Source organism: Balearica regulorum, chromosome 2, assembly GCF_011004875.1.
Source record: "Balearica regulorum gibbericeps isolate bBalReg1 chromosome 2, bBalReg1.pri, whole genome shotgun sequence".
Lineage (NCBI taxonomy): Eukaryota > Metazoa > Chordata > Aves > Gruiformes > Gruidae > Balearica > Balearica regulorum.
The window spans coordinates 100,408,847-100,425,842 of NC_046185.1; the positions used below are offsets into that span (position 1 = coordinate 100,408,847).

Below are 16,996 nucleotides of genomic sequence, written 5' to 3' on the forward strand. Positions count from 1 at the left end.
GGGAGAAGGAAGCGGGAAGGCGGCGGCCAATCAGCACCCGCAGCCCGGCCGGCGCGGGGAGGTGGCCGCAGGGGAGGGGAGAATGCGCGCGCAGGGAGGGTTGTTGTGGCGGGGTGTGTGGATGTGCGTGACGTGCGCCCGCCGGTCGGTGCCGCCTGCGGTGACGTCAGGTCGCGCGCGCGGCAGGGGGGAGGCAGGGCGCGCCTCCGCCGAGGCCGTTGTCCCTGCTGAGGAGGGGAGGGAAGGGGAGCGGAGCAAGGGAGGCGTGTGAGGGACTGATTCGCCTTGCCGCCACCGGCGCTTTGTCGGGTCGTGGCTCTCCGCGGGTGCTGGTTCAAAGCCTCCTTTCCCTCCCGTGCAGCCTTGCGGTCCTACCTCCTTCGTTCCCGTGCGGGCGGGAGGGGCTTTGCGGTCCCGCTTTACTCTAACGGCCGCGTCTCCCTCCGGCTGCGGGTGCCTGAGAAGCGTGGGGCGGCGACAGCTGAGCTGACAGGCTGAGGCGTTGTGGCCAACGGCAGAAAGCGGCCGTTGAAGTAGGAGCCGGGGCTGGGGTGTCACAGGCGGCCCCCGAAAGAGCAAAGGCCCGGTCCTTCTTCCTGCGCTGTGGCCTGTCAGAACTTAAGACATAACCTTCAAACCAGAGAGGAGGCCTGGCTGGGCTTAACGTGCCTGCAGCAGGGGTCAGGAGTACTCAGAAAATACGTTGGAGAAAATAGCCCGAAATAGCCAGTGCCGGTGACTATCTTGAAGCCACGTTGTACTGACAGCAGCTTTTGTGGCTAGTGTGAATAGCTGTAGGAAGGTGGCTCTTAACTTTGGGAGGGACTGGGTAAAGGGGTAAGAGGACAGAGGAAATGAGAGAAATGTCACACTGATGTGAATTGTTAATCTTAGGTGCGTGTAAAGCATAGTCCTGTAGAATTGGTAATAAAACTAGGAAATAAGTGTAATATAAATATTACAAAACAATAGAATCTGGGATAGAAAAATACCTAGGAAAAACTACAATACTGTGTACAAAAGGAAAGTCTGGGGAATGTATATTAATCACCCCCCAATTTAGGCAACAGAGATGCAGATTCCTTCTTAAAAAGTTTTTAAAGCTGGTGCGACCACAGATGGTGGTGTTCTTAAAAGGGAAAATGTGAATTATTACCAACAATACATAATTAGACAAGCCTGAAGTTAACACACAATAAGGAGATGAAAATATCTCATCATTAAGCCATGGGCTACACAAATGGCACAAGACAGATGTTTGAAGACAACAGACTACTTCCTGTAAGATGAATAGGTTTGGATTAGTTCGGAATTGTAACAGAAGACATCCAAAGGCTGTGCTTCAGGTTGTGATGATAAATTGGACTGTTGCTTTGCAAAGAGGGAGATGTTTACCCAATGGAGAAGATTTACCTAATTAAACTACCTATGTTAATGTCTTACACATACCACATTAGAACTGCATCTTGAGGAGAAATAGAAGATAATGGCTTAATTGATCCTTTTAGTGAAGACATACCACTTTAGTAGCAGGCAGACCCTTAAACAGAGAATGAATCCAGTATTTTAGGAACTGACGTACTCAGTGCAGGTAAATTGCATTTTGTCACAGGTTTCTTCTGGCAGAACTTCAACAGCTATGATAACTAACTTTTCTTGATTCTATTTTTTGAAACCTTCTCTGCTTTTTTGATTTGTAAGTTTACAGAGTAGTTTCAGTATTCTGTTAGCAGTTTAAAAATTGGTTGTTCCATCTCCCAGACAAGATCGAGACAATATAGATTAAAAAGACTTTTAGAAAAAAAATCTGTAAAGCTAGAATTTGGGAGAAGGAGGGGGCAAATTTGGGAGAAGAAAATTTCAGATATGTGTTAAAAGGAAATTGCTAAATTCAAGGAAAGAGACCAAAACTGGTTTATCTGCTCATTTTTACTATGCGTAAGAATGCTCATTCTCAATACAATGCTTTGGGATCCTTCCATTGTATCAACACTTCTATATTGCTGCCTTTTCTCCTCCCAACCTAATGTTACAGTTTCAGCTGACAGTTGAAGGACCTGGATGAGATAATTATATTGGTATAAAATGTTAGCATTGTCTAAGGTGTTTACACAGTGTAGTGAAAGGTACTAAATGCAATTTAATTACGTAAATCTTCTCCATTGGGTAAACATGTCCCTCTTTGCAAACCTTGGTTCTGGAAAAAGGCTAAATTGGAAAGGAATGAGTGATTCTAAGAGGTTCTTAGAGTTAATGCAAGAGCTCTGTACTACAGCCTGCTCTTCTTATTCCATCACGGAGAGGCTGTTCTTCCACTGTCATAGTCCCAGTGTTAAGGACAATCTCTTAGTTTTGACAGCTAGCTCCATCTGGAAACACCACTTCCATAAAACATGGTTATTCTGGAGGTGCCTTTGGCTCACTTTTAGATATCAAAGGGTATGTTTCTTAGACATAGTAACTTAATAGAATTAAATGGTGAACAATGGTTTGAAGATGCTGTAAAAAGAAGATGCTGGCATGTTTGAAGATACATTAGAAGCTTGTACTGTATACTGGAGTGCACCAGGCAGTGCAATTTTAAACATGGTTACCAGCCTCTTAATTAATATAAACAGTTCTCTTCAGTCAGTTCAGAGCAGCTTGTATTAGCAAGCAATGTTGATTTGCTTTCAGTATAGACCATACAATGGGTTTTGAGAAGTTTTTGGGAATAGAAGCGTAGGCTTCACAGAGTATACAAAGTCCCCCAGGATTGCATTTATTTTGTTTCCAAAGTGACTTGTTACTGCACTGCCCTTCCGTCAACGCAGAAAAAAGGAGATCTGCTGTGGCCAAAATTCCAGAAAAGGTCATCTGTAGATTGCAGAGAAAGTGCCCAGCATCAGAGTAAGTATCCAGTAACTCTCATTAGGAATTTTATCCATAGAGTAAAATACCACAGGAACAAATTATGGGATGCTACTTTTTAGTAATGTAGGAACTGTTGCTTTTTGGTTTTGTATGAGTCATATGAATGTATGTACACACTTCAGTTTCTCTGTAACAGTCATGTGACTACGTATTTCCTAGAAATGTCAAAGTGGCTTGTCTATGAAATGCTGAGAAAAGTCCTGTGTAAATGCCAAGTACATCTTTATTAACATTAGAAGTATGCTATGGCTTTTGAATCTAAGGGTTATATAATTGCTACTGAAAGCAGGAATCTAAATATGCACTGATAATTGAGCTAATTAACAATTTAGAAGACAAGAGAAAGTTGAAAACTATTTAGGCAGTATGTAGTTAAGTTATGGTGTGATTAATAACATATGCTGAGTACTCCATGTGTTCACTGCGTATTTGTGGAAGATCGTCAACCAGTGTAAAATGATAAAGAGTCCCTGATTTGCAAAGTGTTTCCTAAGGGGGTCCTGCTCACTTCTGACATCCTGTGTTCCCCTTTTAATTCCCTAAGTGTTTCAGGATTAGCAGACTATTATTGCATCATCCACACTTGTCATCTGTTTCTTACCCTTAAGAAGCTTGAAGAAGTTGTCCTTGCAAATAAAAATTCTCACAAACATGAAATGAGTAATTTATATGAACTGATCCAAGCAGTTTCTCTGTATTTTAGAAATCTCTATATTGGCCACGTTTCAGGGTAAGTATGTGCAAAGATTCAACAAAATTGTAATAAGAAACATCAGAGATAGACAACGAATCAAAATAGCACATAAAGTCACATTTTTCATCTGTGTGTGAATGACAACACTATACTCTGTCAGACTGAGCTCTGTGTTGGGATTTCTAACCTTCCAGTTACCGTGAAGTTAAATCTTACTCTGCAGGGTTTGAAAATTACTGGTTTTTTCTGTGTTTAATAGCATCTACAACCCTATGTTCAGTCAAAGCATGCAGGGCTGTTACATGTTCTGTGAAGTACTTCGATCTAAAGGAACAGTCTGGGAACACTGAACAGCTGTCATGTAGCTCTTACAGGCAATAGCCCTGTAAACTCTCCTGCACTCCTCTACTGACACTGAGGATAGGGGTGGTAAAAGGGCTCTCACTTCAAGGCTCTGCATGCTGCTTGCTGTTCAAGAGCCACAGAATGGTTTGGGTTGGAAGGGACCTCAAAGACCATCTAGTTCCACCACCTTGCCATGGGCAGGGACACCCTCCACTAGACCACGTTGCCCAAAGCCCCATCCAACCTGGCCTTGAACACTTCCAGGGAGGGGGAATCCACAACCTCTCTGGGCAACCTGTGCCAGAGTCTCACCACCCTCACAGGAAAGAATTTCTTCCTAAAATCTAATCTAAATCTACTGTCCTTCAGCTTAAGGCCATTACCCCTTGTCCTATCACCCCATGCCCTTGTAAACAGTCCCTCTCCAGCTTTCCTGTAGGCCCCCTTTTGGTACTGGAAGGCTGCTCTAAGGTCCCCCTGGAGCCTTCTCTTCTCCAGGCTGAACAAGCCCAACTCTCTCAGCCTGTCTTCACAGGAGAGGTGCGCCAGCCCTCTGATCATCTTGGTGGCCCTCCCCTGCACTGGCTTCAACAACTCAATGTCTCTCCTGTACTGAGGCCCCCAGAGCTGGACGCAGTACTCCAGGTGGGGTCTCACAAGAGCAGAGGAGAGGGGCAGAATCACCTCCCTCGACCTGCTGGTTACACTTCTTTTGATGCAGCCCAGGACATGGTTGGCTTTCTGGGCTCCTAGCACACACTGCCGGCTCATGTTGAGCTTCTCATCCACCAAGTCCTTCTCCTCAGGGCTGCTCCCAATCCATTCTCTGCCCAGCCTGTACTTGTGCTTTGTCCTGTTGGCAGGACAGTTTCCCTTGTGAAGCACCACAAGGACAGAAGCTGACCAGCGGTGAATGCTCACTCAGTTATTGGCCTCCTGCTACTTTTGAGGGAGTTTTGCAATGAATAGTGTGCGTATGTGCCAGTTAACTATGTAAATGTTATGTAACTCACACTTTAGAAAAAGAAACACTGTCAATTCATTTACACTTTAAGATTTGAGTTTGTACATTCCTACTTGACAGGTCTATAGGTTTTGGTACAGTTGGTAATTGGCAATTACATGTTTTTAAACTAATTGTAGATGGAAAACATTTCCAGGGGTATTACTACTTTGCACTAGGATAAGTTTGCACTTCACTCATTATCGAGTTGGGCTACAAAGTGAAACTGGTGGGTTTCCACGTGCATTACCTGTCGTTAGTGGCAACCTGTGTTTAAAAAATCCAACACCACCACCCAAACAACCAAAACCGAGACAAATAAAAACTTTGTCACTTTCTAATAATCTAAGGTGATCTTGGTAATAATTTGTCGGCATGACATGATATAATTTGACATTTTCCAGAAGACAAGAGGCTTTTCTTTTCAGAGTGAGAGTCCTCCCCCCTAACCGCCCAGTAGCTGTGAGACTCACCCGGCACCGAGCCCTTCCACCGCTGCACTGGGGAAACGTAAAATGAATTTGCCCTTTGTAAGAGGCGGCGGCAGCGCCGCCTGCAGTTGCACGCCCGGGCGCACCGCCGGCAGCGGCCTCGGCGGCGGGGGCACCCCCCGCCCCCGGCTCTGCCCGGGGCTGCTGCTTCCTTCGCTCTCCGCCCGCGGCGGCGGAGCGCGCGTGCAGGGGACACGGACCCCAGCTCCCCAATCGCCGGCAGCCTCCTGGGCCAGGGGGAGAAGAACAGCGAGGGAAGGAGGAGGCGAGCGCAGACCGGGGGTTCACAGCAGCTCCCCTGGCCGCTTGCCCACGAGTTACCGCCCCCGCTGCCCCACCCGCGCCGCATCTAGGAGAAAGCCCCCGCCAGGCTTAACACCGCGAGCGGCGAAGGTAGGGAACAGCGTGCGGGTGTCGGAACTCGGTGGCAGAGGTTGCGGAGGCTGCCCTGCGTTCCCCTACTCTCCCCGGCCCGAGCAGCTGCTGAGCCCGGCTGAGCCGCCCCCCGGCAGCGGGAGGCGCTGCGCTCCGTGCCGCCGGCCGCGCGCTCCCAGCGCTGCCGCCTCGCGTTTCTCCGGGCGGCCCGAGGTTGTCCCTCGGCACGCGACGGGCACCTGTGGGAGGGAGGGAGGGAGGGAGGGAGGGAGGGAGGGAGGGAGGGAGCTGAGGGAGCTGAACCCGCTTCCCCCCCCCCCTTGCCCGAAGCCAGGCAGGTGAGCTTCTCCACCCCCGCCTTTCAGGTGAACAGGTGGTGATTGCTGGCTCGGGACACGTGTGTTAGTTGCGTTATCTGCTGCAAAAGAGTGAACTTTTCCCAGGTTTGGGATCTCTGTGCGATTCCTCTCTACTCTGGGAGCTTGGGAATGCAGGTTTGCTCTAGGGCTGACATAGTATGGCAGTGTTATTCAGTGGGGGTTTTGTTTTATGCACTTAGAAGTAATATTCTGAAGCATAATTAAGCTTTTAGTTTTTTAAGATAACGTTCATTTAAGCATGTATTCTCTGTAATTTTAATAGGATTCTTAAGGTATTTTCCCCGTACCTTGTCTCTAGGTGTGCTTTGCCATGTATGGTACAAGCCCACCCTACAAAAGCTTCTAAGCCTTGAAGAGCTTACTACTGTGGGCAGCCTTCTCACTTTTCAGATTTGAGCCCTTAGTATTTATTGTGAAATACATAAACTGGATATAGAAACAAATATTAAAGTTTCCATGTATTCACAGTCCGTAGTTGAAACAATTACATTTATTATATAGAAAAAGAAATCCTAGCTAAAGTTGTTTAAAGTTTTATACATCTGTGTGTTATAGTCAAGCTACTTTAAATTCCAAGGTCTGCCATGTGAATTCTGTATGAATCATGTCTTATTTTTAAATGAATGGAATTTCATATTGAAAATATTCATGGCATATTAAAGCAATATCCATGGCCTGGCTTAGACTAACAAAATCCAGAAAGTTCAGCATGGAAGCAAAGCATTTATCCTCATTTCACCTCTGTATCCTGGGTTTCTAGATGTTTTTTCTCACAAATTATGTAGTTATTCATTGTTTGACCCTCCAGGGCTTTAGGTTTAGTGAAGTGAATAAATGCCAGGTGGCCAAGTTCTGCTCCCAGTTACTTCAGACTTTATACCATGGTAACTCGATTTGTTTCAGAGCTGTTATTCTAGATTTACCTGACTGTAACTGGATACCGAATTCATTCAATAGCTTCTGTCATGTTTTGTGACTTTTGTCAGCTCAAGCCAGGCTTTTAATACAGATTTTGTATGTAAACTGAATAATGCACAATTTGACTGATTCTCCTCTCTAATAGGACTTGCAGAAACACATATTTTTAGTAGAAGCATGAAACCACAATGCTGTTTTGTGTGGCTAAAAGCTATAAGCATTCAGTTCTGATGACCTTTTTAGTGGAAATTCTGGTATGACAGAACTAAAAGCTTTAGGGAAACTATTTTATGTGTACGCACATAAATAGCCTTGCAAAGTCAAGATGAGAAGGACTTTTAAAGTTAAAAAACAGTCTTAAAGAATTCCACTAACGACATTCTGAAATAGAGACAACTTAAATATAGGAAGCTCATATTTTCCTCTCTGGTGGTTGGACCTCGGAGGCTTCACGGATCTGGCTTCCCCTTAGCGTGAGGTGGGCTCCACCATGGTCTAGGACCCCAAGAAAAGTTACAGGAGGCCTGTAGAGAGCTGCAGAGGTTTAGCATGGGACAGAAGATTAACTGTTTTGTAAGTCAGGTTCTTGGTTTGATTCTGTTCTATGTTAATGCATCTTTAGGGGGCATTTAGGTAAAGTTTATTTGCAGTTTAAGAACCTAGAAAGACATATTTTAAATTTAAAAGGGAAAATGCCCCATTTTTTTATTATACAGAAATTTGATAGCTAAGTATAAGCGATTAGAAAAGGATTGGCAAAAACTTACTTAAATATAGTTATACCTCTTCTAAGTTGAAACAAATTTGGTAATGCTTATTTGAAGTATCACTTTTGATACCAGTGTCCTTGTTGTGGAGAAAACATAGTTTAAGGCCTAATTTTGAAAGCGAGACTGAAAGAACTGTTTGCCATATGAAGGGGGAAAGTCGAGGTAAATACTCTGAAGTCTGCTGTGCTGCAGGCTAATCTAGATGTTATACAAAGGTAAAAACTCTGTAATCGTGAATTCTGTCACTGCATTTCTTCACCTTGTTTCTTTTTAATTTGTCATTTTTCCAAGTAAACTTCAATTGATTCCTCTCATTTAAAGTTTGGAGCATGATAGATTTGCACTGACATGCATGCATTACATAACTCCAAGAGGTATCCATATGCAATAACTTTTAAGAACAAGCGTAAAAGGGAGAGTACGTTTAGGCTGACAGGATTGAATCACCCACCACTTCTTCCAATGGATGTAGCTAGCTGAAGAAGCCCATCATTTAGAAAATGTGCCATTGTATAGTGCATTCAAATGATGTGGAAATGCTTGAAAGCTGTGAAACTAATCACTCCTGACTAGCAGCTGTGGACATGGTGATAAAAATTTCATCCTTACAAGAGGTTAAAATAAAGACTGCACCTTGGTAATTACCAGATAAAGCAATCTGGCTTGCAGTAATTAAAATACGTAAGAGAAAAGTCAACCTGAGGTTTAACACAAGGAATATTTTTCTCACAAGAAGCAGGAGTGAAATTCAAGGGCATTCGTTACCTTGATAAGGTATAAAGGAATGAAGATGCTGGCATAGAGGTGATTAGAGATACTGCCATGCAAAAGGGGAGGTGACTCGATATTTGCTGGGAAGTCTGCAGCCTGTTCTGCAGCATTTGAGTTCTCCCTAATTTTACTCCTAGGACTTCAGCCATTCTTTGTGGAGGAAGAGACTGATTTAAACTCACTGATCTTGAACAGCTGCTCAACCTTTTTTTAGTTTTCTGTACAGAAGAGAAGTTTGTAGTTGTAAATTTTATTGCTCCTTTCAAGAGAAAGACTTTTCCCTATTTCAGTCTTTTTCTCATGACCATAACAGAAATAGATTCTGAAATCTTCCTAGTACAAAATGGTGTATTTTCATGAGTTGATGGATTTTCAGAAAACATTTGCTTAATATTTAAGTGTGTGTTACCAAATATTGCTTAAATTTTTATCTTTGAACAAGTGGAAAGACATTTTTTGTGTGGAACTAGAAGACAAGTTTCCGGTCCTGTGTCTATGAATTTAATAGTCACCTCCTGTGTCATCAAAGAGAAATTAGTGAAGGTTTCTGTACCTGGGTTTTGTAGGTATAATATGAAGAAAATAATTACAGGGATATTCTGAAGCTTGCTCAAAAAATGAAATGCTGTGTGATGCCTAGTGAATGGAAGCTATATAAGTTCTTCAAATGTTTAGTGGAATTGTACATAGTTTTTTAAGTGATTCCTATAAAGTTGGGCTAAGCTGGGCCAGTCAAAATACCCAAACAAGAGTATCTACTTATAAGGAAATCAGTACTATAGTTATTCTTTTTATTTTGCAGATAGTATCAAGACACTATTTTACTTGATGCAATTCTAAAAATTAGAATGCTCTGTAAAATACTTTGGTTACAGCAATCCCATTACAAGTCAAAATTATTGCAAGGATGTCACAGAAGGCAGAACTTGAGTACTCAATTGCCTGAGGGTGAGCGATACCACTTCTGAAATGTGGACAGTACAAATAGACTTTCCAGGAATAGCATCACATCACTACCCACGTGCATCTGTGGGTAGTTGGTTGAGCTTTTCCAGAAAATTCACAGGCTACCTAGTTAATATTCATCCCTCGATTATATATAAAACAGTGTAAATACTTAGTGACAGAAGAGCTCATAATCTAGCTGGAAACTTTTCTTTTTTTCTTACCTTTTCCTCTATCCCATCTTCTTGTGTTCCATAGATACATATATATACACACACACATATATATGCACATGCCAATTAGTCTAAGTGAAACAATCTCCAAGATAACAAATTTGGGCTAGCTGCTCGGGCAAAGTCAGTTGTTGTTTCTTCCTTTTTCTTTTTTTCTTTTTTCTTTTTTTTTCTTTCCCCATTGTATGACTTAGTAGAATGAGGAATAACATTGTATGAATATCATTTAAGAGCAGAACTGGAAATATGAGTCTGCTGATTCCCATCCATACCGCCCAGACGGGGGCGGGGGGGGGGGGGAGAAAATTTACATCTTTCCTAAAAGTCAGTAGAAAAGAGCAGAGTAAACTAATCAAATTGTACAGTCCCACAGTACCTTTAATTGATAACAGGGATAGCAAAAACCAGCCAAACAACTGCTACTGTAGATGCCCTATTGTTAGGGCAAAGAGGTGTTAGTGGGAATAAAGTATCACAGGTCTCATGTCTCCTGTATCCTTACTCCACACATACAGGTACATTGTAAGCAGATTTTAAGGAAGACCTTGAAATGCAAAATTAAAGCTGGTATTTTTTCTAATGTGTTGGTTAAGATGATGATTTTTTTTAGGCCTATGTTGAACAACTGTCTCACTTAAATCTTATTAATGATCCAGTATACACAGAGAGGTGTATTACTCCCAATAATTTTAAAGGATTTAAGAATTGCTAAAATAGATCTTGGGTTTGTTCATATTCTACAAAAGTTACTGGAGTGTTTAAGATGTTACTCTTTCCAGCTTTTATAAAAATAATGTCACAAGATACTTCAAACTCTTTTTCTGGTTACAGAACCTTTGTTGTTGCAGGTATTTGTTGTACTTCTTCAGCTTACAAGAAGGTGATGCAGCATATGAAATGTCAAAATAAATATCCTAGTTTCTTCAAGTAATTATTTTATAAAAAACTCTTTAATTTTGGCAAAAATGTTAACTCTCAAACTTGGCAAAAATCCTGTGATTTCTGAAATTATCTACTGCTTTTTGGAACAAAACCTGCATAGTTATGTGGACAAAAGTGTCTTTGTGGACTAGAACACATTCTTGTGCTTTTTAAGCATTTGTTCCTGATACTGAAGATTAATATATGAAAATCAGACAGAAGTAGAGAGCACACAATAATAATGCCTGTGCATTGAATTCAGTTGATTTTTTAAAAATAAATTGTTATGTTCTTGTTATAATAGTTAGCAGTCTGTAGTGGCCTGCTAAATTGAAAGTTACATGAGAATTTTCACCATTGTTTTGTGTCTGAATGTTGTATTTGCATGCTCCTAACTTAATGAAATATTCTCTTTTCCTGCTGAAATTTTTGTTTGGTTTTAGTCCAGAGGTTGACTTTCCTGGAAAGCTTATGGGAAAATCCTTTGCTTGGTTTTGATTTTTAAAAAAAATAAATAATTAAATTCTATACTTTTCCCATTTGAAATGTAGGTGGGGAAAGAGGCTGCTGTTATAGAAGCACAACTATAGAATTTGATGGTTTTAGCCTAGCCATTTCTCATTGAGTGTTTAATTACTTTGGAAATAAAAGATTAAACAAATATTTTAGAAATCTGGTGTCTGTTTCTAGTTTATTCTTAGTTGCTTTACGGTATTTGTTTTTTGAAATCCTTGTACACTGGTTGCTACCCCATGGGGAGGCTTGAACTGCTGTGCTTTTAAACTGCTGTAAATTAACATGAATTAATACATATTATACTTGCTGCTACCTTTGGTGGGATAAGGCTTCCTTGGATGCTTAGTTAGGCCTTAAGGGAGACAGTTGTACCCGCTATGTAAAGCAGCTTTTATTATTTATGAGAATTAGACTTTTTAGTGGCAGATTGCAGCATTGATTACAAGATCCTTGATCACACATGAGCTCTGTAACCTGAACGCTCTGGTAAGTTGGAAGAAGTAGTTGCCTCTCACTTCTCAGAAATAGGTCCTGAAATCCCAGTGCTATAAATACCTATGAGAGTGGTTACCTGATTTGCCTACCCAAATAAAGATGGAATATTCACATACCTAAAGGTTTCTACGGTTGTGTGCAGGATTGTAGACTTTAATAACGTAATGTAGCTGATACCTCTCTGAGAGGTTTTAAAACTTTATAGAAAATTGTAATACGTAATATTATTAGATCTACTTCTTCTCTAGAGCTTCCTGTTTTGGTCTTGAAAAGTAAATGTGTACTGAAGTTTAAAAAATTGCTTAATTTTGATTAAAATTGGGTATAAGATCTGTCGTGTCCAAAAGCCCGCTAAAGTCCTTCCAGTGTTTTAAAGGAGTCCTGAATGAAGCTACTTTGAGAAAAGTCTTTTTGCCCACAGTAAATTGTGACCTGATGTATCCAACTGTTGAAGCTAGCTGAGGGGGGTATGCAGGTTGAGGGATTCAATTGCAGAGAGTTTCTGTGTGTTGCTTCTGACATGTAAATGTCAGTTCCATCTGTAAGTTTAAGCCTCTGTCTAATCCGCTCTGAGCTTTGCTGGGAGGGAATACAGATACTGAAAAGTAAAGCAGGATCTAGCATTAACTGTAGAAGTTAAGACTTATTAAAACCAAATGCCACGGCTCTCGTAGGGGTAGGAATTTAGTTTTGTCATGGCTATTTCTCCTTTAAAATGTGTAGGTATGTTGGGTTGTTTTTTTTTCCTCTGGTGTGCTTAAGAGGTGACTTACCAAGGAAGAATTTGGCCTGCAGTGTGCATCAGAATGATCAATAATACAGGGCTGGTATAACATATGTTTTTTTCCTCAGAAATCTGAGTGTTGTTAGATCAAATCTGTTTTGTGTGTCTAATTGCCTACGCAATTAATGTTTGAAAATGCGTTCACCTTGAGTTCTCACCAAAAGTTTTGCTTGTCTTTTCAGAGTAGTTTCTACTTTTAAACTCTATTAAAAAAAAAAAAAAAGAAGAAAAAAAAGTGACCTTACTTGGCATAGAAGGTCACATATCTTGGCTTTCCATCTGGTTAAGTAATTCAGTTGAAAAATGAGCTAAGCAACAGAGCCATTTTTGTCATTTTTGTGAGCGCCTTACAAAAATACTTCCTTGAAATGCTTTCACTTCACACTTCACAGCTACCTTCCTGCCCAGCGCTAAACACAGCCCTCTGTCTTCACTGTATTTTGTGCCTCAGAAAAAATGAATGGCAGTCTTTGGGCTTGCATACATAGGAACATTCAGGAAAAGTATTCCAAATTAACTGTATCTATGTTCTGGAATATTAATTTGAGCTAACTTCAAAAGTGTATTAATTAAATCAGAGTAAAATCTGTTTTGGATACTTTTATTTGGAAGTGACTTTTGTTTGTTTAGTTGACTTCTAAAATAAATTAAACAAAGTGTTTTACAGTCACTTTTAAACTCTGTTTCTGGTTTAACTAATACATTTTAAAAGCCTATTCAAATTAATCTTCCTGAATGTTCTGGCTAATAAACCCCACTAAGTTTTGGTGGGGTGATTGATGAGGTTACAATGTCTAGTACTCTGTTGTACTCTCCTTAGGCTGCTGGATGAAGAGTGGCAGAACATCATAGAATAGTTTGGGTTGGAAGGGCCCTTTAGAGGTCATCTAGTCCAACTCCCCTACCACAAGCAGGGACATCTTCGACTAGATCAGGTTGGTCAGAGCCCTGTCCAACCTGGCCTTGCATGCTTGCAGGGATGGGGCATCTACCACCTGTCTGGGCAACCTCTTCCAGGCCTCACCACCCTCATTTTGAAAAAAAAATTGTTCCTTGTACCTATTCTGAATCTACCCTCCTTTAGTTTAAAACCATTACCTCTTCTGCTATCGCTACAGGTAATGCTTGCTGTGCAGCCAGGGTGGTTCACAAATGGTATGCAGCGCAAACTAACGTTCAGAGAATGCATATACAGTGGACTGTGAACTGGGGAGCCATGAGGCACAGACAGACTGCTTACTGTGCTGCAGCAATGGCCATCTTTGGCAGGAGATGAGGCAGGCAGCAAAAAGGGCTAGCATCTTCAGTTGTTCCCTAACATCTTCAGTTGTTCCCTAACGTCTTCAGTTGTGGGATTTGGCAGGACTTGCGTCAGTAGCATGAGCATCTCTGTGTAAATGAGTTTTCTGTCTACAAACTGTGAAGTGGGAGTGTGCTTTCTCCTGGAAATCTGCAAAAAGTGAAGGTGTTAAGTTAAACTATTTAGTGGGGTTTTTTTGGTGGGGTTTGTTGTTGTGGTGGGGTTTTTTTTCCTCTATTTTCCTGATACTGAGGGTATATCTTCCAAGAGAAGTTACTGTAGAATAAGGCAGGATGTACACAACACCTGTTGCTCCACACTGGCTCCTGTTTTGAGTATTATTGAATATTCTTGTTGAATGTGAAGTGGTTCATTATCCTGGAGTGTTCAACTCTGCACGTGGAAGGAGTTATTAAGCATTTGAATTTGTGCTGTAAATTCATATGCTCAATCAATACAGAGTAGCGTCTTTGTGTAGATAAGCCATAAAAGTCCTTTTTAATTCATGCAAGGCCATGTATCCTTGAATATCTTTCCACACTCTTCCAGCAGTACAAAAGTCTGCTTCTCATGTTGTGGACATCCCTGATGCCAAAGATACTGATGCAGTGAAGCCATCCTGCAGAAACTGTGTGCAAGAGGAAATTCTGAATGCAGTTAGTAGTGGGATAAGACACTCTTCCTTCTTTGGAATTATGATTAAATTCTGTACAGATTGATTTGGATGAACATATGGAATCTTTCTCATTTATGTGGTTCTGGCTAGGAGCACTGCTTTTCAAACTTAGTGTGTAGTAATGCATATTAGACTCCTTTATAACCTTTAAGTAGTTATGCATCACTTTCTTCTCCTGAATTTAGTCCCATTAATCTGGAATTTTCCTGGTAGTAACCTGCAAAAAGCCCCAAAATACGCCCCGTTAAACATTCCTGATGCTTCCCAAACTAAATACTCCTTTTTTGACTAACGAAACAGATCACATTCTTTGGCATGGGCTCTGCTCCTGACCTCAGAAAAACAGTCTTGAAAATGAATTCAACAGTTCAGAGCAGTTAGAAACAGCTTTTGTGGAAAGTGCTACTAGGTTTCCACTTTCTTCTGAGGATACCTGGTTTTATGCCTGGGGTTCTTCTGTCAAGGCTAGTTTAAGTATTGTTCATAGGCTTGTAATAATTTATATTCTGTCTTTTACTCATGTAAAAGAAATGTTTTTTCCTTACGGTATATTAGGACTTTTAAAATGGGAAGTCAGGACCATCTGTTTTTTGGGGCAACATAAAATTAGGTCAGTTTTAGCTTAGAACTATGCCCTGAGTGTGTGGCTGGACGTGATGGTGTCTGGTACAACTGCAGCTCCTGCAGCAAGAAGTGGGTTTCTATTACATTTCTGTACCTATTCATACATTTCCTCCGTTCCTGAGGCAAGAGAAGTCTGGTAAACTGGTCTGATGGAAAACTGTTCTTTCTTTTTTGGCAGGCTGGCAGAATACAAAGTTTTCTGTTAGATGAGCTTGCTAGACTGTCTTACTTTGTGGCTGCACAGTTATTAGATCTGGGGGAGAGGAAGCTAAGGAAGGGATGGGTGAGGGGAAGGAGGCAAGCAGAAGCTTGTCTTTCAGGGGAAGCCCACAGTTGCACCAGATTGGAAGATGCTGGAGACATTATATTGCGTCACATCTAAATATTTAAAATAATAAATTACAGTATGAGTAAAGTTTCAGTTCATGGTGCTTTTCTTTCTTTTTTTCCTCACAGTTGTAATTGCTTGCTTTTGAATCAACAAGTTTTCTTTGACGTGAATGGAAAATGTAATAAGAATCAAAATTACTTTGTCATTAACAAAATAAAATACTGTGTTTGAATCTTTTAATTCTTTTGAATACTTCAAGGTTTTTGCTCTGTTATGAAACGTTTCTTTTTGTGTGTCTATGAAGTCAATCTAATCATAGGATTTTGCAGTATCCACAGAGATTAGCTGACTGGGCTTAAAACCAAATGTAGTATGAATAATAGTTCTACATTTTATTTATTGAATAAAACATTAGATTTTGACATAATAAAAGTGGACTTATTAGAATTGTAATTTATTTTATTTTTCTATTAAAAATGTCTCCTAAAAATTGGAACTCATACTTAGTTGTTTTGACATATTAATACATTTATTTTATGTCATAGATGACTCAGATTCCCACCAGCCTGCTGAGTGTGTTAATTTGCAAAAGCTGTAAAAGGCAGGCATTAAAAAAAGTCATAGGCTGTGCAGTATGCCCTTCAGCACTGATTACATGCTCATTACCTCCTAGTCCCCTCGTTTGGTTTGTATCCTGGTTCCTTGTCCTCAGAAGACACATGCATGTGCTACTTTGTCCTGAGTTGCTGCTTAGGAATTAAGGGAGCTCTGATGGTCCTCTTGTCTTCTGTCTGCTCAGGAGATCCCACTAGTGTATGACGGTGCACAGGAATGAAAGCGTAGGTTGCAGGGAGAAGCTGGGCTGGTACAATGTATAGACTGACTGAGAGCATGCATGTGGGGGATAGCCGTGGGATGGCAGAAGGGAATTTATGGCCCCTGAGGACCCCCCTTATCCACAATATTGGTGTCTATGGACTTACTGAGCCCCTGCCTCTCTGTGTCCATCTCTTGGGTGAGTCCCACTGAGCAGTGACTTATCATTTGTCAATTCATTGGCCCTCTGACAGAAGAGGTTGGGATATAAAGCTGCTAGTTCAAGCTCAACTCAACCTGAGAACATTAACAACTAGGGAAACTGGAAAATGTTCCAAAATAACAGTGAATTCTTTGTTCACTAATATTATTTTGGGTTTAGGACTACTACTGGTACTTGAGTGCACCCTGAGCAAGTTTGTGGATGACACCAAGCTGAGTGGTGTGGTTGGTACTCTAGAAAGAAGGCATACCATCCAGAGGGACCTTGACAAGCTGGAGAGGTGGGCACATGTGAACCTCATGAAGTTCAACAAGGCCAAGTGCAAGGTCCTGCACATAGGTTGGGGCAATACCAAACATGGATACAGGGTGGGTTATCAGTGGATTAAGAGCAGCCCTGAGGAGAAGGGCTTGGAGCTATTGGTGGATGAAAAACTGCCTGAGAGCCAGCAATGTGTCCTAGGAGCCCAGAA

At 41.3% G+C, this 16,996-nt stretch overlaps 1 protein-coding gene across 2 annotated transcripts in view; it reads left to right on the top strand.

Annotated features, from left to right (window-relative positions):
• The first annotated feature begins 2,533 nt into the window (after nt 1–2,533).
• RNF144B (ring finger protein 144B) overlaps nt 2,534–16,996 on the top strand; it is a 91,076-nt gene continuing 76,613 nt past the window's right edge. The window contains exon 1 of one of the 2 annotated variants that reach the window (XM_075745149.1): nt 2,534–2,889. The gene's annotated coding sequence lies outside the window, so the exon portion shown is untranslated. Of the gene's footprint in view, nt 2,890–5,510; nt 5,840–16,996 lie in introns of those variants that run through there. The other variant, XM_075745146.1, reaches the window with a different exon arrangement.